The sequence below is a fragment of the Cherax quadricarinatus genome, chromosome 7, assembly GCF_038502225.1.
Source record: "Cherax quadricarinatus isolate ZL_2023a chromosome 7, ASM3850222v1, whole genome shotgun sequence".
NCBI classification, from domain to species: domain Eukaryota; kingdom Metazoa; phylum Arthropoda; class Malacostraca; order Decapoda; family Parastacidae; genus Cherax; species Cherax quadricarinatus.
This window is the reverse complement of record NC_091298.1, coordinates 41,980,853-42,007,108: the sequence shown is the minus strand read 5'-3', so window position 1 is coordinate 42,007,108 and position 26,256 is coordinate 41,980,853.

Genomic DNA, 26,256 nt, shown 5'->3' with positions numbered 1-26,256 from the left:
AACTATTCCTCTTCCTGACTACTCTGTGGCTGAAGAAATACTTCCTAACATCCCTGTGATTCATCTGTGTCTTCAGCTTCCAACTGTGTCCCCTTGTTGCTGTGTCCAGTCTCTGGAACATCGTGTCTTTGTCCACCTTGTCAATTCCTCTCAGTATTTTGTGAGTCGTTATCATGTCCCCCCTATCTCTCCTGTCCTCCAGTGTCGTCACGTTAATTTCCCTTAACCTCTCCTCGTAGGACATACCTCTTAGCTCTGGGACTAGTCTTGTTGCAAACCTTTGCACTTTCTCTAGTTTCTTTACGTGCTTGGCTAGGTGTGGGTTCCAAACTGGTGCCGCATACTCCAATATGGGCCTAACGTACACGGTGTGCAGGCTCCTGAACGATTCCTTATTAAGATGTCGGAATGCTGTTCTGAGGTTTGCCAGGGGCCCATATGCTGCAGCAGTTATTTGGTTGATTTGCGCTTCAGGAGATGTGCCTGGTGTTATACTCACCCCAAGATCTTTTTCCTTGAGTGAGGTTTGTAGTCTCTGGCACCCTAAACTGTACTCCATCTGCAGTCTTCTTTGCCCTTCCCCAATCTTTATGACTTTGCACTTGGTGGGTTTGAACTCCAGGAGCCAATTGCTGGACGAGGTCTGCAGCCTGTCCAGATCCCTTTGTAGTTCTGCCTGGTCTTCGATCGAATGAATTCTTCTCATCAACTTCACGTCATCTGCAAACAGGGACACCTCGGAGTTTATTCCTTCCGTCATATCGTTCACAAATTCCAGAAACAGCACTGGTCCTAGGACTGACCCCTGTGGGACCCCGCTGGTCACAGGTGCCCACTCTGACACCTCGCCACGTTCCATTACTCGCTGCTGTCTTCCTGACCAATATTCCCTGATCCATTGTAGTGCCTTCCCTGTTATCCCTGCTTGGTCCTCCAGTTTTTGCACTAATCTCTTTTGTGGTACTGTGTCAAACGCCTTCTTGCAGTCCAAGAAAATGCAATCCACCCACCCCTCTCTCTCTTGTCTTACTGCTGTCACCTTGTCATAGAACTCCAGTAGGTTTGTGACACAGGATTTCCCATCCCTGAAACCATGTTGGCTGCTGTTGATGAGATCATTCCAATCTATGTGTTCCACCACTCTTCTCCTGACAATCTTCTCCATGACTTTGCATACTATACATGTCAGTAACACTGGTCTGTAGTTTAGTGCTTCATGTCTGTCTCCTTTTTTAAAGATTGGGACTACATTTGCTGTCTTCTATGCCTCAGGCAATCTCCCTGTTTCGATAGATGTATTGAACATTGTTGTTAGGGGTACACATAGCGCCTCTGCTCCCTCTCTCAGGACCCATGGAGAGATGTTATCTGGCCCCATTGCCTTTGAGGTATCTAGCTCACTCAGAAGCCTCTTCACTTCTTCCTCGGTTTTGTGTACTGTGTCCAGCACCTGGTGGTGTGCCCCACCTCTCCGTCTTTCTGGTGCCCCTTCTGTCTCCTCTGTGAACACTCCTTTGAATCTCTTGTTGAGTTCTTCACATACTTCACGGTCATCTCTTGTTGTCTCTCCTCCTTCCTTCCTTAGCCTGATTACCTGGTCTTTGACTGTTGTTTTCCTCCTGATGTGGCTGTATAACAGCTTCGGGTCAGATTTGGCTTTCGCTGCTATGTCGTTTTCATATTGTCGTTCGGCCTTCCTTCTTATCTGTGCATATTCGTTTCTGGCCCTACGACTGCTCTCCTTATTCTCCTGGGCCCTTTGCCTTCTATATTTCTTCCATTCCCTAGCACACTTGTTGTTTGCCTCCTTGCACCTTTGGGTGAACCATGGGCTCATCCTGGCTTTTTCATTATTCCTGTTTCCCTTGGGTACAAACCTCTCCTCAGCCTCCTTGCACATTGTTGCTGCATATTCCATCATCTCATTAACTGGCTTCCCTGCCAGTTCTCTGTCCCACTGAACCTCGTTCAGGAAGTTCCTCATTCCCGTGTAGTCCCCGAGGGGTCTTTCATATGTGATGTCCTCAATATCTCAACTACTCAAGGTGAATACTAAGTCCAGTCTTGCTGGTTCATCCTCTCCTCTCTCTCTTGTAGTGTCCCTAACGTGTTGGTACATGAAGTTTTCCAGTACCACCTCCATCGTCTTAGCCCTCCATGTATCTTGGCCCCCATGTGGCTCCAAGTTCTCCCAGTCGATCTCCTTGTGGTTAAGTCACCATGATCAGGAGCTTTGCCCTGCATGCATGAGCTCTTCTGGCCACTGCAGCCAGTGTGTCAACCATCGCTCTATTGCTCTCGTCATACTCTTGCCCTGGCCTCCTGCTGTTCTGTGGTGGGTTATACATCACTGCAATTATCACCTTGGGACCTCCAGGGTGAAGCGTTCCCGTTATGTAATGTGTGTGTGTTGTGTGTATGTGTGTGTGTGTGTGTGTGTGTGTGTGTGTGTGTGTGTGTGTGTGTGTGTGTGTGTGTGTGTGTGTGTGTTGTGTGTGTGTGTGTTGTGTGTGTTTGTGTGTGTGTGTGTGTGTGTGTGTGTGTGTGTGTGTGTGTGTGTGTGTGTGTGTGTACTCACCTATTTGTTCTCACCTATTTGTGGTTGCAGGGGTCGAGTCACAGCTCCTGGCCCCGCCTCTTCGCTGATTGCTACTAGGTCCTCTCTCTCCCTGCCCCATGATCTCTATCATACCTCGCCTTAAAACTATGTATGGTTCCCGCCTCCACTACGTCACTTTCTAGGCTATTCCACGGCCCGACTACTCTATGACTGAAGAAATACTTCCTAACATCCCTTTGATTCATCTGAGTCTTCAACTTCCAATTGTGACCTCTTGTGTCTGTGTCCCTTCTCTGGAACATCCCGTCTTTGTCCACCTTGTCTATTCCGCGCAGTATTTTATATGTAGTTATCATGTCTCCCCTGACCCTCCTGTCCTCCAGTGTCGTCAGGCCGATTTCCCTCAACCTTTCTTCATAGGACAATCCACGTAGCTCTGGGACTAGTCTTGTTGCAAACCTTTGCACTTTCTCTAATTTCTTGACGTGCTTGACTAGGTGTGGATTCCAAACTGGTGCTGCATACTCCAGTATGGGCCTGACGTAAATGGTATACAGAGTCTTAAACGAATCCTTACTGAGGTATCGGAATGCTATCCGTAGGTTTGCCAGGCGCCCGTATGCTGCAGCAGTTATCTGATTGATGTGCGTCTCAGGAGATATGCTCGGTGTTATGCTCACCCCCCAGATCTTTTTCCTTGAGTGAGGTTTGCAGTCTTTGACCATCTAAACTATATTGTGTCTGCGGTCTTCTTTGCCCTTCCCCAATCTTCATGACTTTGCATTTGACAGGGTTAAATTCAAGGAGCCAGTTGCTGGACCAGGCTTGTAGCCTGTACAGGTCTCTTTGTAGTCCTGCCTGATCCTCATCCGATTTGATTCTTCTCATTAACTTCGCATCATCTGCAAACAAGGACACTTCTGAGTCTATCCCTTCCGTTATGTCGTTCACATATACCAAGAACAGCACAGGTCCTAGGACTGACCCCTGTGGAACCCCGCTTGTCACAGGCGCCCACTCTGACACCTCGTCGCGTACCATGACTCGTTGTTGCCTCCCTGTCAGGTATTCTCTGATCCATTGCAGTGCCTTTCCTGTTATGTGTGCCTGATCCTCTAGCTTTTGCAGTAACCTCTTGTGAGGAACTGTGTCGAAGGCCTTCTTGCAGTCCAAAAATATGCAGTCGATCCACCCCTCTCTGTCTTGTCTTACTTCTGTCACCTTGTCATAAAACTCTAGTAGGTTTGTGACACAGGATTTTCCTTCCCTGAAACCGTGCTGGTTGTCAATTATACACTTGTTTCTTTCCAGGTGTGTGTGTGTGTGTGTGTGTGTGTGTGTGTGTGTGTGTGTGTGTGTGTGTGTGTGTGTATTGGTTCCAGATATGGTAATATGGTTTTCTGTAAGCGAGGTTGAGGTTTTACCTTTGTACATGTATTCTCCGCAGCGAGATATTCAGCCAAGGTTTTCTCTTAGATGAATTAGCAGACAGGCCCAAATGGAAGACACTTTTGTAATAATGTTACGAAGCCTTGTGTTGAGCAAGAAGCTGGGATTTTGCTCTTTTGCCCAGGATGTCAATATGTAGTATTGGTTCTTAATCTACTATACTGTTAAAAAGCTTTTCTACTGTAGTGTGGGTGAGGCGCCTGCATGCGCCGGGGACATGTACTCTCTGTATTTATGTTCACTTTGTCATTGTTAGGATGTTATACGTGATAGATGACTGTAATGTATGTTGCCTCACTATGGGCTTCTCCCTGTCGGGAAGGTTGACGTGGTATTAATGGATATGTAACTATGCAACACAGGGATATGTTACATGTTCATACTGTGTCCTCCTGTATGTCTGGGAGGAGGAGGGTTCTCCAATAAACATCCACTGACATTCTACATCCTCTATGTTACTATTCATCTAAGCTCAAACGACACCAGAAAATTTAGACCACTATTGAGAAAGAGGCTGTAGCTTTTGTGGTGTCCTTGGAACATTTTGACGTGTAATTGGGCATTTCCCCATTTAAAATTAACGTTTTTTCAGACCACAATCCACTCACCTACATAAATACAATGAAGAGTAAAAAAATGCTAGGATCATGAGGTGGGCTCTCAATATCCATCCATAGTCTATTAGTATACAACATATCAGTGTTGTAGATGAATGGTTCAGAGAACCGATACGTTGATAAATTAGACACATGTGCAACTCTTGGGTATCTTTATTGTGGAAACGTTTCGCCACACAGTGGCTTCATCAGTCCATACAAAGGAGAAACGTGAAGAACAGGAGTAGAATGAGGTAATCAGTCCCTCAACCTTGAGTCGATGTGGTCAGTCCATCAATCTTGAATAGAATACAGCATATGAGCGGAGAAGTAGCTTATATACCGTAGGCAGGAGAGGTGCAGCAGTCGTAGGTGGTGTCACATTTGTTCAATGTGGAAGTAGGTCGTGCCCAAGGGTGAGGCAAGTGAAGAATTCCCAAGTATTAAGATCCCAAGAATTTGCAGTGTCTGACAGGATTGTAGACACTGCAACTGCTTGGGATCTTAATAGTAGGGAATTCTTCACTTGCCTAACCCTTGGGCACGACCTACTTCCACATTAAACAAATGTGACACCACCTACGACTACTGCACCTCTCCTGCCTACGGTATATAAGCTACTTCTCCGCACATATGCTGTATTCTATTCAAGATTGATGGATTGACCACATCGACTCAAGGTTGAGGGACTGATTACCTCATTCTCCTCATGTTCTTCACGTTTCTCCTTTGTATGGACTGATGAAGCCACTGTGTGGCAAAACGATTCCTCAATATAGATACCCAAGAGTTGCACATGTGTCTAATTTATCAACATATCAGTGGTCATTATAATGTAATTGCTGACGCTCTGTCACATTCTTAATTATCATTGTTACATTAAAATTAACGTAATTTTGTGGCCAAATACCTTTTGTTACTTGCTACTTCAAATTCAGTAAAGGTAATCTATTAAGCCCATGTTAACTATGTATACTCATGTCTAATTTTTCTGTTTATATATTCACAGTAGTGGTGATATATGTTGGTGTGAGGAGGAGACAGCTGGACAACAGAAGGTGAGTGTTGAGTGTGTAGTGTTGTGTGGGTGAGGCTAGTTACTGAGTGGCGGAACATAGACCTGCCGCAGCCACCCCCCTCACTACACACCTTAGTTACATCACTCAAGCTTTCTTATAGGCAGAAGTCCATACTGCATCGCATTGCACTACCACTACTTAAGAGTGGGATGCCGTGTCTCCTGTCTATCGCACAAGACTGCTGTTCTAATATACAGTCTCCACTACTACAATCGAGCCTCAAGGTGTCATGCCTTTCTATGCTATCCTGTCTCTACATTGATGTACATAACCACGAGTATGCAGAGTTACGATACGCTGTGTACTGCCCTAGTACGAGGGGCGTAACTTATAGTGAAATAGACACTGTAATATGTAAGAAGTGTTGGCACAAGAGTGACTCTAATTTGTTGATATTAAATTCTTTATTAAAGTGACGTAAGTTATCACAGAAGTAATCATGTGAAAGACACAAATGCAACTCCTATTGCGACCGTTTGTCGTGCTAGGGGGGTATTGCGACCGTTTGTCGTGCTAGGGGGGTATTGCGACCGCTGAATAGGTCACAATGTATATAATGCATATTACCTGTTCATGTAATTTTATATTGCTGATATTTGCGATATTAGCTAAATCGTGAATATATTGCTTTATGTTATTATTTGACTTAGTTATATTATTAGGTTGGATGTAACATTGACAACTTAATCAGTGCTCATTGTTCGAGAGTGTTAAGTAGCTGCCCTGCATTGGCAAACTACCACTCCGCTTGTTTTGCTGCCACCTTCTCTGTAGTTGCTGGGCAGCAGCAGTCCACGGAGAGTCACGTGATCATGGTGGAGTGATCACACCTCACCTGGGTGAGAGGACTGCCTTGCCATTGTGAGCTCTCTCTCTGTTTGACTATGATTCCAACAACACCTCCCTCTCCAGCTCTCCCTTGCTGGACCTTGTTGGAACATCATCTCTGTCGCTCTCTCTTGTTGTTAGTTCTGTGTAACTCTGTTCACAGAACATAGCCTAGACTTAGTGATTTTCGAAGTTTTACTGAGGTTGTGTGTCACACTGACACTCTGAGAAACTCAGGTCCCGAGCTGTAGCTTCTGACCTAATTTGCACTGGTATCTGTGCACAGTCACAGACGGGGATATTCTCATGCTGAACTTAGATTCAGTAGTATGGGAGTTTTGTGACTTTTGTGAAGGATCTGTGGATGGTCCCTACTTAGGGTCGTTATTTTATCTCTTTGTTCTTGATTCTGTGTTGCTGCTGCTTGTTATATTGCTGTTAGGCGAATTGGTCGTTTTACTATTCAAGCAAGCTGTTCTGATTGCCAAGTCGGTCAAGAAGTTAGTTTATGTGAAGACTTTTAGTCAGTCACTGGTTAAGTCGAGTCAAGTCTTGAGACATAGCGAACTACTTAGAGCACTTACACATACACACATACTCACTTGTATATATTAGTATTATGTTCTTAAATGCTGACAATGTACCAGACGGTACTTAAAAGCTATAAAGATATGATACGTACCTTCAGCACAATACTACTGTACACGAGATGTGTAGGAACTTGTATCCTATATATTAAATTGATTACTTTGATTTACTTTGATATTGTCCACCTAGACAACTTTATCTTTATTAATAAACTTCTTAAATTTTATTTTCTTTAGTTAGTAGCCTACCAGTTGTAATCCTGAAGCACTATTGAATCTTAATATTAAATTCTAATTTATAATTGGACCAGGATACTGACTACTTGTTACAAAACCCAGTAACAGGCTGGATGCTAGAGGGGGAGACCTTTCTAGTATTCACTGGAGATCTCTATGCTTATTAGATCGCGTTTTTTGTATCAGAGTCACAGAGTATTTGCCTCAGCGTCACAGAGTACTTGCTTCAGCATCACAGAGTGCTTGCCTCAGCATCACAGAGTACTTGCTTCAGCATCACAGAGTGCTTGCCTCAGCATCACAGAGTACTTGCATCAGCATCACAGAGTACTTGCCTCAGTATCACAGAGTACTTGCATCAGCATCACAGAGTACTTGCCTCAGCATCACAAAGTGCTTGTCTCAGCGTCACAGAGTACGTGTCTCAGCGTCACAGAGTACTTGCCTCAGCATCACAGAGTGCTTGTCTCAGCGTCACAGAGTACTTGTCTCATCGTCACAGAGTATTTGCCTCAGCATCACAGAGTACTTGCCTCAGCATCACAAAGTGCTTGTCTCAGCGTCACAGAGTACGTGTCTCAGCGTCACAGAGTACTTGCCTCAGCATCACAAAGTGCTTGTCTCAGCGTCACAGAGTACGTGTCTCAGCGTCACAGAGTACTTGCCTCAGCATCACAGAGTTCTTGCTTCAGCATCACAGAGTACTTGCCTCAACATCACAGAGTACTTGCCTCAGCATCACGGAGTGCTTGTCTCAGCATCACAGAGTACTTGCCTCAGCATCACAGAGCGCTTGTCTCAGCGTCACAGAGTACTTGCCTCAGCATTACAGAGTACTTGTCTCAGCATCACAGAGTACTTGTCTCAGCATCACAGAGTGCTTGTCTCAGCGTCACAGAGTACTTATCTCATCGTCACAGAGTATTTGCCTCAGCATCACAGAGTACTTGCCTCAGCATCACAGAGTGCTTGTTTCAGCATCACAGAGTACTTGCCTCAGCATCACAGAGTACTTGTCTCATCGTCACCGAGTATTTGCCTCAGCATCACAGAGTACTTGCCTCAGCATCACAGAGTACTTGCCTCAGCATCACAGAATGCTTGTCTCAGCATCACAGAGTACTTGCCTCAGCATCACAGAGTACTTGTCTCATCGTCACAGAGTATTTGCCTCAGCATCACGGAGTACTTGCCTCAGCATCACAGAGCACTTGTCTCATCGTCACAGAGTATTTGCCTCAGCATCACAGAGTACTTGCCTCAGCATCACAGAGTACTTGCCTCAGCAAATCATTATGAAGCTGTGTGTAGTCTGCAGTCAATCAAACAAACGGGCTTCCACATGGATAAATTGTCATTTTTGTGGAAATTGGTGTCACGCCCCTTGTGCAGATATCCAAGAACTAGCTACAAGCAGTATTAAAACAGGGAAGTGTTTTTGGGTACGCCCAAATGAGGAAAATCTGTGGACTAAAATCACAAGGGTATTAAAAGAGGGCAACATCAAAGCTGCTTTCATAGACAACCTGGAAGCTTTCTACAACAGATGGGAACATAAAAAGTCTGGGCTGAATGGTACTGCCCTTGATACTGGCCATGTAGTCAGAAACTGTAAGGCTGGAGGTGATGTCCTGGTAGTCAGTAAATGGGGGGCTGATAGTGCTGTCCTGAGAGACAGTAATGGTGAAGCTGGAGGTGCTGTCCTGGGAGACAGTAATGGTGAAGCTGGAGGTGCTGTCCTGGGAGACAGTAATGGTGAAGCTGGAGGTGCTGTCCTGGGAGACAGTAATGAAGCTGGAGGTGCTGTCCTGGGAGACAGTAATGGTGAAGCTGGAGGTGCTGTCCTGGGAGACAGTAATGGTGAAGCTGGAGGTGCTGTCCTGGGAGACAGTAATGGTGAAGCTGGAGGTGCTGTCCTGGGAGACAGTAATGGTGAAGCTGGAGATTTTGTCCAGGTAGTCGGGAATTATACGCAGGAAGGAATACATATAAATGACCTCATAGGGGACAGGAGCCGTAGTGGGGAAACAAGTGTAGTCAAAGATAAGATAAAACCAACATTGCAAACTAGAAATACCACAGGAAATAGCAAACAAGAAATACCACAGGAAATAGCAAACAAGAGGACTCCACTAGCTATAGTGAGGATATATTACCAAAAACAACTGGTGGGAGCTCCATTGTTGGTGCTAGGGAGGATAGGAATAAGACAGGGAAACATGCACCAACAGAAAATACAGTCACAGAAACCCAAGGCAAACGGAAACCAAGCCTGTGCACATACTATGCACTTGGTATCTGCAGACATGGGAAATCTGGAAAAACAGACGGGACGTGCAACTATGACCACCCTAGAAAATGCCATGCCCATATGACATCAGGAAAATGCAAACTCCCTTCCTGTAAGCTTTTTCACCCTGAAATGTGTACCTCTTCAGTACAGGAAAGACTGTGCTATAACTTAAATTGCCAGGCACACTATCTAAAGGGTACAAAAAGATACAAAACATCCAGGCCATGGGAAAACCTGGGTAGCCACAGCCACTCAAGAGGGAGAGGTTTTTTAGTGCCAGGAAGGAAAAAAAACTGGCAGGAAATGGCAGAAATCGTACACCAAATCCAGTCATTCCTGGAGTGGAACCACAGTCGATGGCCTCCACTCCAAACCAACAGATACAGATACTAATGCCGGAAAAAAATCCCCCCCCCAGTACCAACAAGACCACCAGTCCGATGACATTCTTCTTTGCAAATATACAGGGTCTAAAGCCAGCAACAAACAACAAAATACCTTTCATCCGTGGACTGCTTGCAGAGGCAAAGGCAATGTTCGCGGCTTTCACTGAGACCCACATAAAGGATCACTTGGACAACGAAATATGGATCCCAGGTTACAACCTATACAGATGTGACAGAGTGAACAGGCAAAAAGGGGGGGTTGGCCTGTACATTGCAGAGTCACTTGTTTGCACAGAACTGCTAAATGCCTCAAATGATGTAGTGGAAGTTTTAGCAGTAAAGGTCGAGAACCAAAACCTAGTCATTGTGGTAGTCTACAAGCCTCTGGATGCAACATCCCAGCAATTCCAGGAACAGCTGTTAAAAATTGACCACTGTCTGGAAAATCTTCTAGCTCCTGCACCCAACATCTTGCTCCTGGGGGATTTCAACTTAAGGCACCTAAAATGGAGGAATATAGCAAATAATATTGTTGCAGTAATAACACCAGGAGGCAGCTCTGATGAAAACTCACACTCACACGAGCTTTTAAATCTCTGCACAAAATTCAATTTAAACCAGCAAATAATAGAGCCTACTAGACTGGAGAATACACTAGACCTCATCTTCACTAACAATGATGATCTGATAAGAAATGTCACCATATCTAAAACAATATACTCAGATCACAACATAATTGAGGTTCAGACATGTATGCGTGGAGCCCCAGACCGACATAATGAGACTAGTCATGAGGGAGCATTCACCAAATTCAACTTCAATAACAAAAACATAAAGTGGGACCAAGTAAACCAAGTCCTAACCGATATAAGCTGGGAAGATATACTAAGCAACACAGACCCCAACGTATGCCTAGAACAGATTAACTTGGTGGCACTCGATGTATGCATAAGGCTTATTCCTCTAAGAAAAAGGAGGAGTAGATGTAAAATAGAAAGAGACAGGCGCTCCCTTTACAGGCGACGGAAAAGAACAACAGAGCGGCTAAAAGAGGTCAATATATCTGAAATGCGTAGGGAGACACTGGTCAGAGAAATAGCAAGCATCGAACTCAAGCTAAAGGAATCTTATAGGAGTCAGGAATCGAGGGAAGAACTAAAAGCCATAAATGAAATCGAAAGAAACCCAAAGTATTTGTTCTCCTATGCCAAATCAAAGTCGAGAACAACATCCAGTATTGGGCCCCTACTTAAACAAGATGGGTCCTACACAGATGACAGCAAGGAAATGAGTGAGCTACTCAAGTCCCAATATGACTCAGTTTTTAGCAAGCCGCTAACCAGACTGAGAGTCAAAGATCAAAACGAATATTTTATGAGAGAGCCACAAAATTTGGTTAACACAAGCCTATCCGATGTTATCCTGACGCCAAATGACTTCGAACAGGCGATAAATGACATGCCCATGCACTCTGCCCCAGGGCCAGACTCATGGAACTCCGTGTTCATCAAGAACTGCAAGAAGCCCCTATCACGAGCCTTTTCCATCCTATGGAGAGGGAGCATGGACACGGGGGTCGTCCCACAGTTACTAAAAAACAACAGACATAGCCCCACTCCACAAAGGGGGCAGTAAAGCAACAGCAAAGAACTACAGACCGATAGCACTAACATCCCATATCATAAAAATCTTTGAAAGGGTCCTAAGAAGCAAGATCACCACCCATCTAGAAATCCATCAGTTACACAACCCAGGGCAACATGGGTTTAGAACAGGTCGCTCCTGTCTGTCTCAACTATTGGATCACTACGACAAGGTCCTAAATGCACTAGAAGATAAAAAGAATGCTGATGTAATATATACAGACTTTGCAAAAGCCTTCGACAAGTGTGACCATGGCGTAATAGCGCACAAAATGCTTGCTAAAGGGATAACAGGGAAAGTCGGTCGATGGATCTATAATTTCCTCACTAACAGAACACAGAGAATAAGTCCGAGGCAGCTACGGTGAAAAGCTCTGTTCCACAAGGCACAGTACTCGCTCCCATCTTGTTCCTCATCCTCATATCCGACATAGACAAGGATGTCAGCCACAGCACCGTGTCTTCCTTTGCAGATGACACCCGAATCTGCATGACAGTATCTTCCATTGCAGACACTGCAAGGCTCCAGGCGGACATCAACCGAATCTTTCAGTGGGCTGCAGAAAACAATATGAAGTTCAACGATGAGAAATTTCAATTACTCAGATATGGTAAACACGAGGAAATTAAATCTTCATCAGAGTACAAAACAAATTCTGGCCACAAAATAGAGCGAAACACCAACGTCAAAGACCTGGGAGTGATCATGTCAGAGGATCTCACCTTCAAGGACCATAACATTGTATCAATCGCATCTGCTAGGAAAATGACAGGATGGATAATGAGAACCTTCAAAACTAGGGAGGCCAAGCCTATGATGACACTCTTCAGGTCACTTGTTCTATCTAGGCTGGAATATTGCTGCACACTAACAGCACCTTTCAAGGCAGGTGAAATTGCTGACCTAGAAAATGTACAGAGAACCTTCACGGCGCGCATAACGGAAATAAAACACCTCAATTACTGGGAGCGCTTGAGGTTCCTGAACCTGTATTCCCTGGAATGCAGGCGGGAGAGATACATGATTATATACACCTGGAAAATCCTAGAGGGACTAGTACCGAACTTGCACACGAAAATCACTCTCTACGAAAGCAAAAGTCTTGGCAGACGATGCAACATCCCCCCAATGAAAAGCAGGGGTGTCACTAGCCCGTTAAGAGACCATACAATAAGTGTCAGGGGCCCGAGACTGTTCAACTGCCTCCCAGCATACATAAGGAGGATTACCGACAGACCCCTGGCAGTCTTCAAGCTGGCACTGGACAAGCACCTAAAGTCGGTTCCTGACCAGCCGGGCTGTGGCTCGTACGTTGGTTTGCGTGCAGCCAGCAGCAACAGCCTGGTTTATCAGGCTCTGATCCACCAGGAGGCCTGGTCACAGACCGGACCGGGCCGCGGGGGCGTTGACCCCCGGAGCTCTCTCCAGGTAAACTCCAGGTCAGCATTACAGAGTGCTTGTCTCAGTGTCACAGAGTATTTGTCTCAGCATCACAGAGTGCTTGTCTCAGCGTCACAGACTACTTGCCTCCGCATCACAGAGTGCTTGTCTCAGCATCACAGAGTACTTGTCTCAGCATCACAGAGTGCTTGTCTCAGCATCACAGAGTGCTTGTCTCAGCATCACAGAGTACTTGTCTCAGCATCACAGAGTGCTTGTCTTAGCATCACAGAGTGCTTGTCTCAGCGTCACAGAGTACTTGCCTCAGCATCACAGAGTACTTGTCTCAGTGTCATATTATCTTGGAAGTCTTTGAGTTCCAGTTGAATTTTTGCATCATCTACCCATTTGAAGGCTTCTTTTGCTTCGACTAATAATTCTATGATATCCTCCACTACAAAGGGGTTTTGAACAAACACCAGCAACTGTTTTCCAAGAACATAGTTATCAAAGCGTAACTTGAAAATTTAGATCAGCTTCTCAATGAAATAGACACATTTAGTATATGTTGTATCATTGCGTTGCTCCACACGTCTGGGGAAATGTAAAATTTGGCTATGAACATAGCGAAAAGTTCCAGTTTCTTCTGAAAAGCTGGAATTGTTAAGATCATGTTGAGAATGGTGTGTTTTCCCCCCTTGCAGTTTAACGTTAAGATCGTTCGTATGTTACATTATTCTGAAAAACCAACACTCCATTTTCTTGTCATCTTCCAAAAAATCAGAAAATGTCTTTGCTTTCACACTGTTTTGATCTTTGAGAAAAGTCTGTAACTCTTTCCAGATTGCCCAAAATCGCTCCAGAACCCTTCCCTTACTCAACCAACTCACATTATTGTGCAGAAGTATATCGTCACAACATGCATCAACCTCAATTAGAAAGCTTCGGAGTAGACGGTGCTGTAGTGCTGACGTTGATGGAAGGAAGTTTACTAGCTTCATAATAGTCTCTATGAGGTCACCATACTCATCTCCCAGACTGACACATAGTACTCATTGTTGGATAATGCAGTGATAAGTCATCATGTCGGGATTATCTTCCATTAATCATTCGACTAGTCCCTTTTCTTGATCAATCATTGCTGGAGCTCCATCTATGGTCAGTGAAATAATGGATTTAACATCAATATTTCTCGATTCTAATATGGTTTTCAAGGATCCATATATATCCTCACCTCGTGTTCTTCCTTGAAGGTCGGTCACACCCAACATATCTTAGCAAAATTCTTTTTTTTTCTCTGCATCGTAATATCTCACAAATACCACGAGTTGAGCATTATCGGTACTGTCATCTAAAGCAGTGAAATACAAAGGTTTTTTTTCAGTCCTAAATCAAGTTGTGACATAAGATCTTCAGCTTCTGTTCTCCTCGTTGATGTGTAATCAGATAACGGAATCTGCTTTTTGTCTTTTATCTCTTTTTTCTGTTTATACTACTACTACTATTACTGCTACTACTACTACTACTACTACTACTACTACTACTACTACTACTACTACTACTACTACAACATGTACATGGTATACATGACATCAATGACATACTACTCTATAGAATGCCCTTTGTTATACTGAACACTTCGGGCAAATAGGTCAGTGTCCCAGGATGCGACTCACACCAGTCCACTAACACCCAGGTACCCAATTACTGATCGTGAACATAGACAAAAGGTGTAAGGAAACACGCCCAATGTTTCTACCCTAGCTGGGAATCGAACCCAGACCTTCGCCATGTGAAGCGAGAGCTTTGGCCACCAGAGCACCAAACAATGTATCGGCAGTTTCCAACATAAATTCTTTAACAATTTCTTTAACAATTTTTGTGTTTTCCCAAGATCCAACTTATTCTAAGTGAACATTACACTGCTGTCTCCTGGGTTGTCGTGGTACTGACAACATCTACGGTTTATCTTCCACTGCTGTCTCCTGGGTTGTCGTGGTACTGACAACATCTATGGTTGATCTTTCACTGCCGTCTCCTGGGTTGTCGTGGTACTGACAACAACTACGGTTGATCTTCCACTGCTGTCTCCTGGGTTGTCGTGGTACTGACAACATCAACGGTTGATCTTCCACTGCTGTCTCCTGGGTTGTCGTGGTACTGACAACATCAACGGTTGATCTTCCACTGCTGTCTCCTGGGTTGTCGTAACACTGACAACAACTACGGTTGATCTTCCACTGCTGTCTCCTGGGTTGTCGTGGCACTGACAACAACTACGGTTGATCTTCCACTGCGGTCTCCTGGGTTGTCGTGGTACATCAACGGTTGATCTTCCACTGCTGTCTCCTGGGTTGTCGTGGTACTGACAACATCAACGGTTGATCTTCCAGTGCTGTCTCCTGGGTTGTCGTGGTACTGACAACATCAACGGTTGATCTTCCACTGCTGTCTCCTGGGTTGTCGTAACACTGACAACAATTACAGTTGATCTTCCACTGCTGTCTCCTGGGTTGTCGTGGTACTGACAACATCAACGGTTGATCTTCCACTGCTGTCTCCTGGGTTGTCGTGGTACTGACAACATCAACGGCTGATCTTCCACTGCTATCTCCTGGGTTGTCGTGGTACTGACAACATCAACGGCTGATCTTCCACTGCTGTCTCCTGGGTTGTCGTGGTACTGACAACATCAACGGTTGATCATCCACTGCTGTTTCCTGGGTTGTCGTGGTACTGACAACATCAACGGTTGATCTTCCACTGCTGTCTCCTGGGTTGTCGTGGTACTGACAACATCAACGGCTGATCATCCACTGCTGTCTCCTGGGTTGTCGTGGTACTGACAACATCAACGGTTGATCTTCCACTGCTGTCTCCTGGGTTGTCGTGGTACTGACAACATCAACGGCTGATCTTCCACTGCTGTCTCCTGGGTTGTCGTGGTACTGACAACATCAACGGTTGATCATCCACTGCTGTTTCCTGGGTTGTCGTGGTACTGACAACATCAACGGTTGATCTTCCACTGCTGTCTCCTGGGTTGTCGTGGTACTGACAACATCAACGGCTGATCTTCCACTGCTGTCTCCTGGGTTGTCGTGGTACTGACAACATCAACGGCTGATCTTCCACTGCTGTCTCCTGGGTTGTCGTAACACTGACAACATCAACGGCTGATCATCCACTGCTGTCTCCTGGGTTGTCGTAACACTGACAACATCAACGGCTGATCTTCCACTGCTGTCTCCTGGGTTGTCGTGGTACTGACAACATCAACGCTTGATCTCTCATACTGCGATGTCAGCTGATTTATTGTTTTCTTTTTGTCTTCAGTTCCTGGCTGATACATCTTTGCAAATCCACTGTGTTTAGTTTCATAATGGTGTTTCACATTACTGCTCTTCACTAAGACAATTGTTTCACTACATATGAAACAAAGTGACTTAGAACTGCTTGTGGGAAGAATGAAAGTATAACTGTTGTATCCGTTCTTCCTTGAAGGAGCCATTGTCACCATCAAACTTTCTTCTTTCAGAACATGTCATGTCTCCCTTAAAAAGATATGACTAGTTTAGTAAAACAAATCATTTGATATGGAAATAAATATCTGGAGCATTAAAAAATCCAAAAACTAGAAGTCATATTTGAATTGTAAAATAATAGCATAATAAATATGAAAATGTCAATTTACTTTAAGAAAGACAAGTGTGGTGAAGCAGTTGTTCTCTGTATTATGAAATGTATTTATTATTAAAATTTATCTGTATTTATTAAAATAAAACATATTTTATATCCATTCTACATAAATTAGCAACAACCGGAATCAGGAAAATTTTTAAAAATTTTCATTAATGTGAAGAATTAGATCACAATGATTCAATATTAAATATTCCAACAACGTAATTATTCATAAAAGAGGTGGACACAACAAATTAAAATTAAACTTGCTAAAAAGAAAATGAGAAAATCCAAAATTATACCATGCACAAACACAAATGCACAACCTCTCCCGATATTCAAAGTTGCATCAAGGTGGCCAGACTTCCCAGGCCATATGTGGCCAAACTCTTTTTTAAAAATGCTAAAAAAGTTAACTTCATTGTAAAAGTGATAATTACCATTATGAATTACTACTGAATGAAAGAAAATATCACTATTTAGCCATGATAGAATACTGTATTCCATTCAGTGTATATATTACATTCAGATCAAATAATGTATTATTCTCACTCTTGTGTACCACCGTCTCTCAACCTGGTAACTCATGTTATTTAACTAAGATCTCACCTGAACCCCTCGCTACAACAACACTCACAAGGTCTGGGTTGGGACCGCTGGTCACCGCTTGAGTAACCTTGAGAGTGAGGATCACATTAAGCACTGTGACGCTTAACCTTCAAGTGGGTGCATCATTTGTTGGAAGTTTTTTCTGTTTTAATGACTACACCAGTTGTGTTGTGTGCCTGGCAACACTCACTCTACTTGTTGTGTTGTGTGTCTGCCAACACTCACCCTACTAGTTGTGTTGTATGTCTGCCAACACTCACTCTACTTGTTGTGTGTGTCTGCCAACACTCACTCTACTTGTTGTGTTGTGTGCCTGGCAACACTCACTCTACTTGTGTTGTGTGTCTACCAACACTCACTCTACTTGTGTTGTGTGTCTACCAACACTCACTCTACTTGTTGTGTTGTATGTCTACCAACACTCACTCTACTTGTTGTGTGTGTCTGCCAACACTCACCCTACTTGTTGTGTTGTGTATCTGCCAACACTCACTCTACTTGTTGTGTGTGTCTGCAAACACTCACCCTACTTGTTGTGTTGTGTATCTGCCAACACTCACTCTACTTGTTGTGTTGTGTGTCTACCAACACTCACTCTACTTGTTGTGTTGTATGTCTACCAACACTCACTCTACTTGTTGTGTGTGTCTGCCAACACTCACCCTACTTGTTGTGTTGTGTATCTGCCAACACTCACTCTACTTGGTGTGTGTGTCTGCAAACACTCACTCTACTTGTTGTGTTGTATGTCTGCCAACACTCAATCTACTTGTTGTGTTGTATGTCTACCAACACTCACTCTACTTGTTGTGTTGTATGTCTGCCAACACTCAATCTACTTGTTGTGTTGTATGTCTACCAACACTCACTCTACTTGTTGTGTTGTGTGTCTGCAAGCACTCACCCTACTTGTTGTGTTGTGTGTCTGCCAACACTCACTCTACTTGTTGTGTTGTATGTCTGCCAACACTCAATCTACTTGTTGTGTTGTATGTCTGCCAACACTCACTCTACTTGTTGTGTTGTATGTCTGCCAACACTCACTCTACTTGTTGTGTTGTGTGTCTGCCAACACTCACTCTACTTGCTGTGTTGTATGTCTGCCAACACTCACTCTACTTGCAGTGTTGTATGTCTGCCAACACTCACTCTACTTGCAGTGTTGTATGTCTGCCAACACTCACTCTACTTGTTGTGTTGTGTGTCTGCCAACACTCACTCTACTTGTTGTGTTGTGTGTCTGCCAACACTCATTCTATTTCTTGTATTGTGTGTCTACCAACACTCACTCTACTTGTTTGTGGCAATGTTTTGTAGGTCATTCTTGTGTGCAACTCACTCCTGTGTTTTGGTCATTCTTGTGTGCACCTCACTCCTGTGCGTAGGCCATTCTTGTGTGCACCTCACTCCTGTGTTTAGGTCATTCTTGTGTGCACCTCACTCCTGTGCGTAGGCCATTCTTGTGTGCACCTCACTCCTGTGTTTAGGTCATTCTTGTGTGCACCTCACTCCTGTGTGTAGGTCATTCTTGTGTGCACCTAACTCCTGTGTTTAGGTCATTCTTGTGTGCACCTCACTCCTGTGTGTAGGTCATTCTTGTGTGCACCTCACTCCTGTGTGTAGGTCATTCTTGTGTGCACCTCACTCATGTGTGTAGGTCATTCTTGTGTGCACCTCACTCCTGTGTGTAGGTCATTCTTGTGTGCACCTCACTCCTGTGTGTAGGTCATTCTTGTGTGCACCTCACTCCTGTGTGTAGGTCATTCTTGTGTGCACCTCACTCCTGTGTGTAGGTCATTCTTGTGTGCACCTCACTCCTCTGTATAGGTCATTCTTGTGTGCACCTCAATTCTGTATATAGATCATTCCTGTGTGCACCTCACTCCTTCGTGTAGGTCATTCTTGTGTGCACCTCACCTCTGTGTGTAGGTCATTCTTGTGTGCACCTCACCTCTGTGTGTAGGTCATTCTTGTGTGCACCTCACTCCTGTGTGTAGGTCATTCTTGTGTGCACCTCACTCATGTGTGTAGGTCATTCTTGTGAGCACCTCACTCCTGTGTGTAGGTCAATTTTGTGTGCACCTCACTCATGTGTGTAGGTCATTCTTGTGTGCACCTCACTCCTTTGTGTATGTAATTCTTGTGTGCACCTCACTCCTGTGTGTAGGTCATTCTTGTGTGCACCTCACTCATGTGTGTAGGTCATTCTTGTGAGCACCTCACTCCTGTGTGTAGGTCATTCTTGTGTGCACCTCACTCCTATGTGTAGGTCAATTTTGTGTGCACCTCACTCCTGTGTGTAGGTCATTTTTGTGTGCACCTCACTCCTTTGTGTATGTAATTCTTGTGTGCACCTCACTCCTGTGTGTAGGTCATTCTTGTGTGCACCTCACTCATGTGTGTAGGTCATTCTTGTGAGCACCTCACTCCTGTGTGTAGGTCATTCTTGTGTGCACCTCACTCCTGTGTGTAGGTCAATTTTGTGTGCACCTCACTCCTGTGTGTAGGTCATTCTTGTGTGCACCTCACTCCTTTGTGTATGTCATTCTTGTGTGCACCTCACCCCTGTGTGTAGATCATTCTTGTGTGCACCTCACTCCTGTGTGTAGGTCATTCTTGTGTGCACCTCACCCCTGTGTGTAGGTCATTCTTGTGTGCACCTCACTCATGTGTAGAGGTCATTCTTGTGTGCATCCACAACTTCACACGTGACGAGGATAACAAGATCACAGCTTCACTCGAGGCGGAAAACAAGATCACAGCTTCACTCGAGGAGGATAACAAGATCACAGCTTCACTCGAGGAGGATAACAAGATCACAGCTTCACTCGAGGAGGATAACAAGATCACAGCTTCACTCGAGGAGGATAACAAGATCACAGCTTCACTCGAGGAGGATAACAAGATCACAGCTTCACTCGAGGAGGATAACAAGATCACAGCTTCACTCGAGGAGGATAACAAGATCACAGCTTCACTCGAGGAGGATAACAAGATCACAGCTTCACTCGAGGAGGATAACAAGATCACAGCTTCACTCGAGGAGGATAACAAGATCACAGCTTCACTCGAGGAGGATAACAAGATCACAGCTTCACTCGAGGAGGATAACAAGATCACAGCTTCACTCGAGGAGGATAACAAGATCACAGCTTCACTCGAGGAGGATAACAAGATCACAGCTTCACTCGAGGAGGATAACAAGATCACAGCTTCACTCGAGGAGGATAACAAGATCACAGCTTCACTCGAGGAGGATAACAAGATCACAGCTTCACTCGAGGAGGATAACAAGATCACAGCTTCACTCGAGGAGGATAACAAGATCACAGCTTCACTCGAGGAGGATAACAAGATCACAGCTTCACTCGAGGAGGATAACAAGATCACAGCTTCACTCGAGGAGGATAACAAGATCACAGCTTCACTCGAGGAGGATAACAAGATCACAGCTTCACTCGAGGAGGATAACAAGATCACAGCTTCACTCGAGGAGGATAACAAGATCACAGCTTCACTCGAGGAGGATAACAAGATCACAGCTTCACTCGAGGAGGATAACAAGATCACAGCTTCACTCGAGGAGGATAACAAGATCACAGCTTCACTCGAGGAGGATAACAAGATCACAGCTTCACTCGAGGAGGATAACAAGATCACAGCTTCACTCGAGGAGGATAACAAGATCACAGCTTCACTCGAGGAGGATAACAAGATCACAGCTTCACTCGAGGAGGATAACAAGATCACAGCTTCACTCGAGGAGGATAACAAGATCACAGCTTCACTCGAGGAGGATAACAAGATCACAGCTTCACTCGAGGAGGATAACAAGATCACAGCTTCACTCGAGGAGGATAACAAGATCACAGCTTCACTCGAGGAGGATAACAAGATCACAGCTTCACTCGAGGAGGATAACAAGATCACAGCTTCACTCGAGGAGGATAACAAGATCACAGCTTCACTCGAGGAGGATAACAAGATCACAGCTTCACTCGAGGAGGATAACAAGATCACAGCTTCACTCGAGGAGGATAACAAGATCACAGCTTCACTCGAGGAGGATAACAAGATCACAGCTTCACTCGAGGAGGATAACAAGATCACAGCTTCACTCGAGGAGGATAACAAGATCACAGCTTCACTCGAGGAGGATAACAAGATCACAGCTTCACTCGAGGAGGATAACAAGATCACAGCTTCACTCGAGGAGGATAACAAGATCACAGCTTCACTCGAGGAGGATAACAAGATCACAGCTTCACTCGAGGAGGATAACAAGATCACAGCTTCACTCGAGGAGGATAACAAGATCACAGCTTCACTCGAGGAGGATAACAAGATCACAGCTTCACTCGAGGAGGATAACAAGATCACAGCTTCACTCGAGGAGGATAACAAGATCACAGCTTCACTCGAGGAGGATAACAAGATCACAGCTTCACTCGAGGAGGATAACAAGATCACAGCTTCACTCGAGGAGGATAACAAGATCACAGCTTCACTCGAGGAGGATAACAAGATCACAGCTTCATTCAAGAAGGACAACAACAGTGACCACAAAAGCTAATTTCTGGGATCAAAATTGTTTTTTAAGTTTGTTTAATTATAAAGAATTGGGAAATAATGTTTATTTCCCAGGAACAAGAGAAAGTGAAATTTTGTTACATAGTGTTATTAGTAATTTGTTAACTGTGATTGAGAGTATTACAGCCTGAGAAACATACATACCTTGATGAAGGTCTCTCCTGGTTATCCACCATGGATAAAAGCAAATTTAATTATTTAAGCTGCTTATTTAGTGATTCCCTTTGATGGAATAACCACCTAACTGCAACTTTACAACACAGCCAAGTAGGACAATCTTGATTAGTCTAGTTGAGTCCCTGAGACACTGCTCAACTATCCTGTTACGGCGCCAGGATCATTTATGTCACATATGTCTCAGCTCCTTGAAACACTTCTGAACTGTCCTGTTCTGGCGCCAGACTGGTTTATGTCACAAATGTCACAGCACCTTGGATCTCTCTCAAGCTTATGAGATCATTCACTTCTCCACAACAGAATGCTTCATAAATTAGACTCTTGTCCAACACTTGCCATCTTTACTGAGGAAACGTTTCTATATGCAGTGGCTTTATCAGTCTTTCTATAGTGTGGGGGTGAGGTGTGTTAGTGTGGGGGTGATGTGTGGTAGTGTGGGGATGAGGTGTGGTAGTGTGGGGATGAGGTGTGGTAGTGTGGGGGTGAGGTGTGTTAGTGTGTGGGTGAGGTGTGTTAGTGGTGGGGTGAGGTGTGTTAGTGTCGGGGTGAGGTGTAGTAGTGTGGGGGTGAGGTGTGATAGTGTGGGGGTGGCAGTGTGGGGGTGAGGTGTGGTAGTGTGGGGGTGAGGTGTGTTAGTGTGGGGGTGAGGTGTGTTAATGTGGTGGTGAGGTGTGTTAGTGTGGGGATGAGGTGCGTTAGTGTGGGGATGAGGTGCGTTAGTGTGGGGATGAGGTGCGTTAGTGTGGGGATGAGGTGCGGTAGTAGTGTGATGGAGAGGTGTCTTAGTATGGGAGTGAGGTGAGGTAGTGTGAAGTGTGTTAGTGTGGGGGTGAGGTGTGGGAGTGTGGGGGAAAGGTGTGTTAGTGTGGGGGGTGAGGTGTGTCAGTGTGGGGGCGAAGTGCGTTAGTGTGGGGGTGAGGTGTAGTAGTGTGGGGGTGAGATGTGTTAGTGTAGGGATGAGATGTGTTAGTGTGGGGGTGAGGTGCGTTAGTGTGGGGATGAGGTGTGATATTAGTGTGGGGTGAAGCGTGCAAGAGTGGGGGTGAGGTGTGTTAGTGTGGGGATGAGGTGTGGTAGTAGTGTGGGGGAGAGGTTTATTAGTGTGGGGGCAAAGTGCGTTAGTGTGGGGGTGAGGTGTAGTAGTGTGGGGGTGAGATGTGTTAGTGTGGGGATGAGGTGCGTTAGTGTGGGGATGAGGTGTGATATTAGTGTGGGGTGAAGCGTGCAAGAGTGGGGGTGAGGTGTGTTAGTGTGGGGATGAGGTGTGGTAGTAGTGTGGGGGAGAGGTGTGTTAGTGTGGGGGTAAAGTGTGTTAGTGTGGGGGTGAGGTGTAGTAGTGTGGGGCTGAGATGTGTTAGTGTGGGGGTGAGGTGCGTTAGTGTGGGGATGTGGTGTGATATTAGTGTGGGGTGAAGCGTGCAAGAGTAGGGGTGAGGTGTGTTAGTGTGGGGATGAGGTGTGGTAGTAGTGTGGGGGAGAGGTGTGTTAGTGTGGGGGTGAAGTGTGTTAGTGTGGGGGTGAGGTGTAGTAGTGTGGGGCTGAGATGTGTTAGTGTGGGGGTGAGGTGCGTTAGTGTGGGGATGAGGTGTGATATTAGTGTGGGGTGAAGCGTGCAAGAGTGGGGATGAGGTGTGGTAGTAGTGTGGGGGTAAGGTGTTCGAGGTTCGAGGTTCTGACCAGAGCTTTGGTAAGAGGGGTGGGGGGAAGAAGGATGGGTAAGGATGGAAGTTGGGAAAGGTTGGGGAGGGAGGAGGGGTAGGTGGGGTTATAAAAGGGTAGTGGCCTATCTACTTTGGTGTAATTTGAATATGCGTGTGCATATTGAGCAATTTATTGAGGTTGGTTTTATGAGTAGGGTATACCTCCTGCCCATCAATTTCACAATGCTATATTGTGTTATACCAGTGCGTCATTGAATTGGAAGGATGCATACTGCATACAATTGCTTGCTTTTTTTTTTTCTCGCAAGAGGTTGGTCAGGAGGCGAAGCTGCAGGCGATGGTTGCCGGGCATTCGATGGAGGTTGGTAGCTCACCTGGAGTCGGCCAGCAAGGCAGTGACTGAGGTGGTGTCCTGCTGTATTGTAGTAGTAGGTGCAACGAAGTGGGTCACCCGGAGATGGGGAGGGCTAGTCCATGTTACTGGACATAGAATGGTTCCGGTGGTATCCATTCTTCGTCTGCGGGGAGGTCGCTTAAGATTTTGGGACGAGGGAAGTTCTCCTTGTGGATAAAGCATCGAACTCTTTGTTGGAGGGTCATTCTTTGGGATCTGTGGGGAGGGGGGGGTGATGGTATAGTCGGCTGTATTCACTGGTTGGGTGGGGATTCTCTCTGTCAGGCACGTAGAGTTCCTGCATGTCATATAGTTGTCTCTTAGTAAGTTTGTCTAATCGGACACTGATTGCGGGGATTCTCTGTTGTATGTGTAGGTCCTCTGATTTGATTCTGTCTCCGAGTCTGGTGTTCGTGATGAAGCGGAGGGCTTTGTTTTGGACTCTTTGGAGTTTTAGCATGTTGGTTTTGGTTTTGAGCGACATGGGTATGCAGGGGTATTCCAGCAGAGGTCTGATCATCATCTTGTACAGGTGTAGTTTGATGTGGGGAGGGGCTTCTTTGAATCGATAAAGTTGGCCAAGGCGGGCTTTCGCTAGGTTTACTTTTTTGGTTATGTGGGTTGTAGAGTTGAGTAATCTGCCGATCTCGTATCCTAGGATCTTGTTTGGATTCCTTATAGCAATACGGGTATCTCTGATGGAAATGCCCCCTTTTTCTTCTATATTTGATGGTAAGCACCCAACGGTGTTGATGAGGACTTTGTCAGGGTTGGTTGTGATTCTCAATTTCTTCTCCCACCTGGCAGTTCTATTTAGTTCTTCATTCATTTTCTCGATTGCTCTCCTATGCTTGTTTGCACCAGCTGTAGGGGTGGAGGAGACAACATAGATGACGTCGAGGAAATGGTATGGTGATACCGACAAGATGTGGAAAAAGACACTTATGTACAGTTCAGGACATTTATTAAAGGAAACGTTTCGCCACGAGTGGCTTCTTCAGTCCTAATACAGAGAAAACTAAGAAAACATTTATATATATGTGCAAGAAAGGTATAAAATACAGACAATATGAAAGTTAAGACACATGTGCAACATCTGGATATCTTTATTATAGTAGACGTTTCGCCATCCAGTGGCTTTATCAATACAGATTCTAGGACATAATAGGAAGACAGTAGAACTATATACAAAAGATGAGGTAATCACTCCCTCGGCCTTGGAGTTAGTGTTCACAGCTTCATGGTGGAGGAGAATCTGGAGCAAAGACAAGAAGACTGGCGGTTTATATAGGCGTCAGTGGATAGGGACGGGCAGCAGACGAGGGCAAAGTCACTGGTAGGCGGGATTCCCCAGTGGAAGTAGGTCCTTCCCAAAGAGATGGGTTAGTTGCAGCAGCCGTGAAGAAGGTCTTGTAGATGTCCTCTGAACCAAGATTCCATGATGTTGCAGTGTCTGACAAGTTGTGCAAGAAAGGTATAAAATACCGACAATATGAAAGTTAAGACACATGTGCAACATCTGGATATCTTTATTATAGTAGACGTTTCGCCATCCAGTGGCTTTATCAATACAGATTCTAGGACATAATAGGAAGACAGTAGAACTATATACAAAAGATGAGGTAATCACTCCCTCGGCCTTGGAGTTAGTGTTCACAGCTTCATGGTGGAGGAGAATCTGGAGCAAAGACAAGAAGACTGGCGGTTTATGTAGGCGTCAGTGGATAGGGACGGGCAGCAGACGAGGGCAAAGTCACTGGTAGGCGGGATTCCCCAGTGGAAGTAGGTCCTTCCCAAAGAGATGGGTTAGTTGCAGCAGCCGTGAAGAAGGTCTTGTAGATGTCCTCTGAACCAAGATTCCATGATGTTGCAGTGTCTGACAAGTTGTGCAAGAAAGGTATAAAATACCGACAATATGAAAGTTAAGACACATGTGCAACATCTGGATATCTTTATTATAGTAGACGTTTCGCCATCCAGTGGCTTTATCAATACAGATTCTAGGACATAATAGGAAGACAGTAGAACTATATACAAAAGATGAGGTAATCACTCCCTCGGCCTTGGAGTTAGTGTTCACAGCTTCATGGTGGAGGAGAATCTGG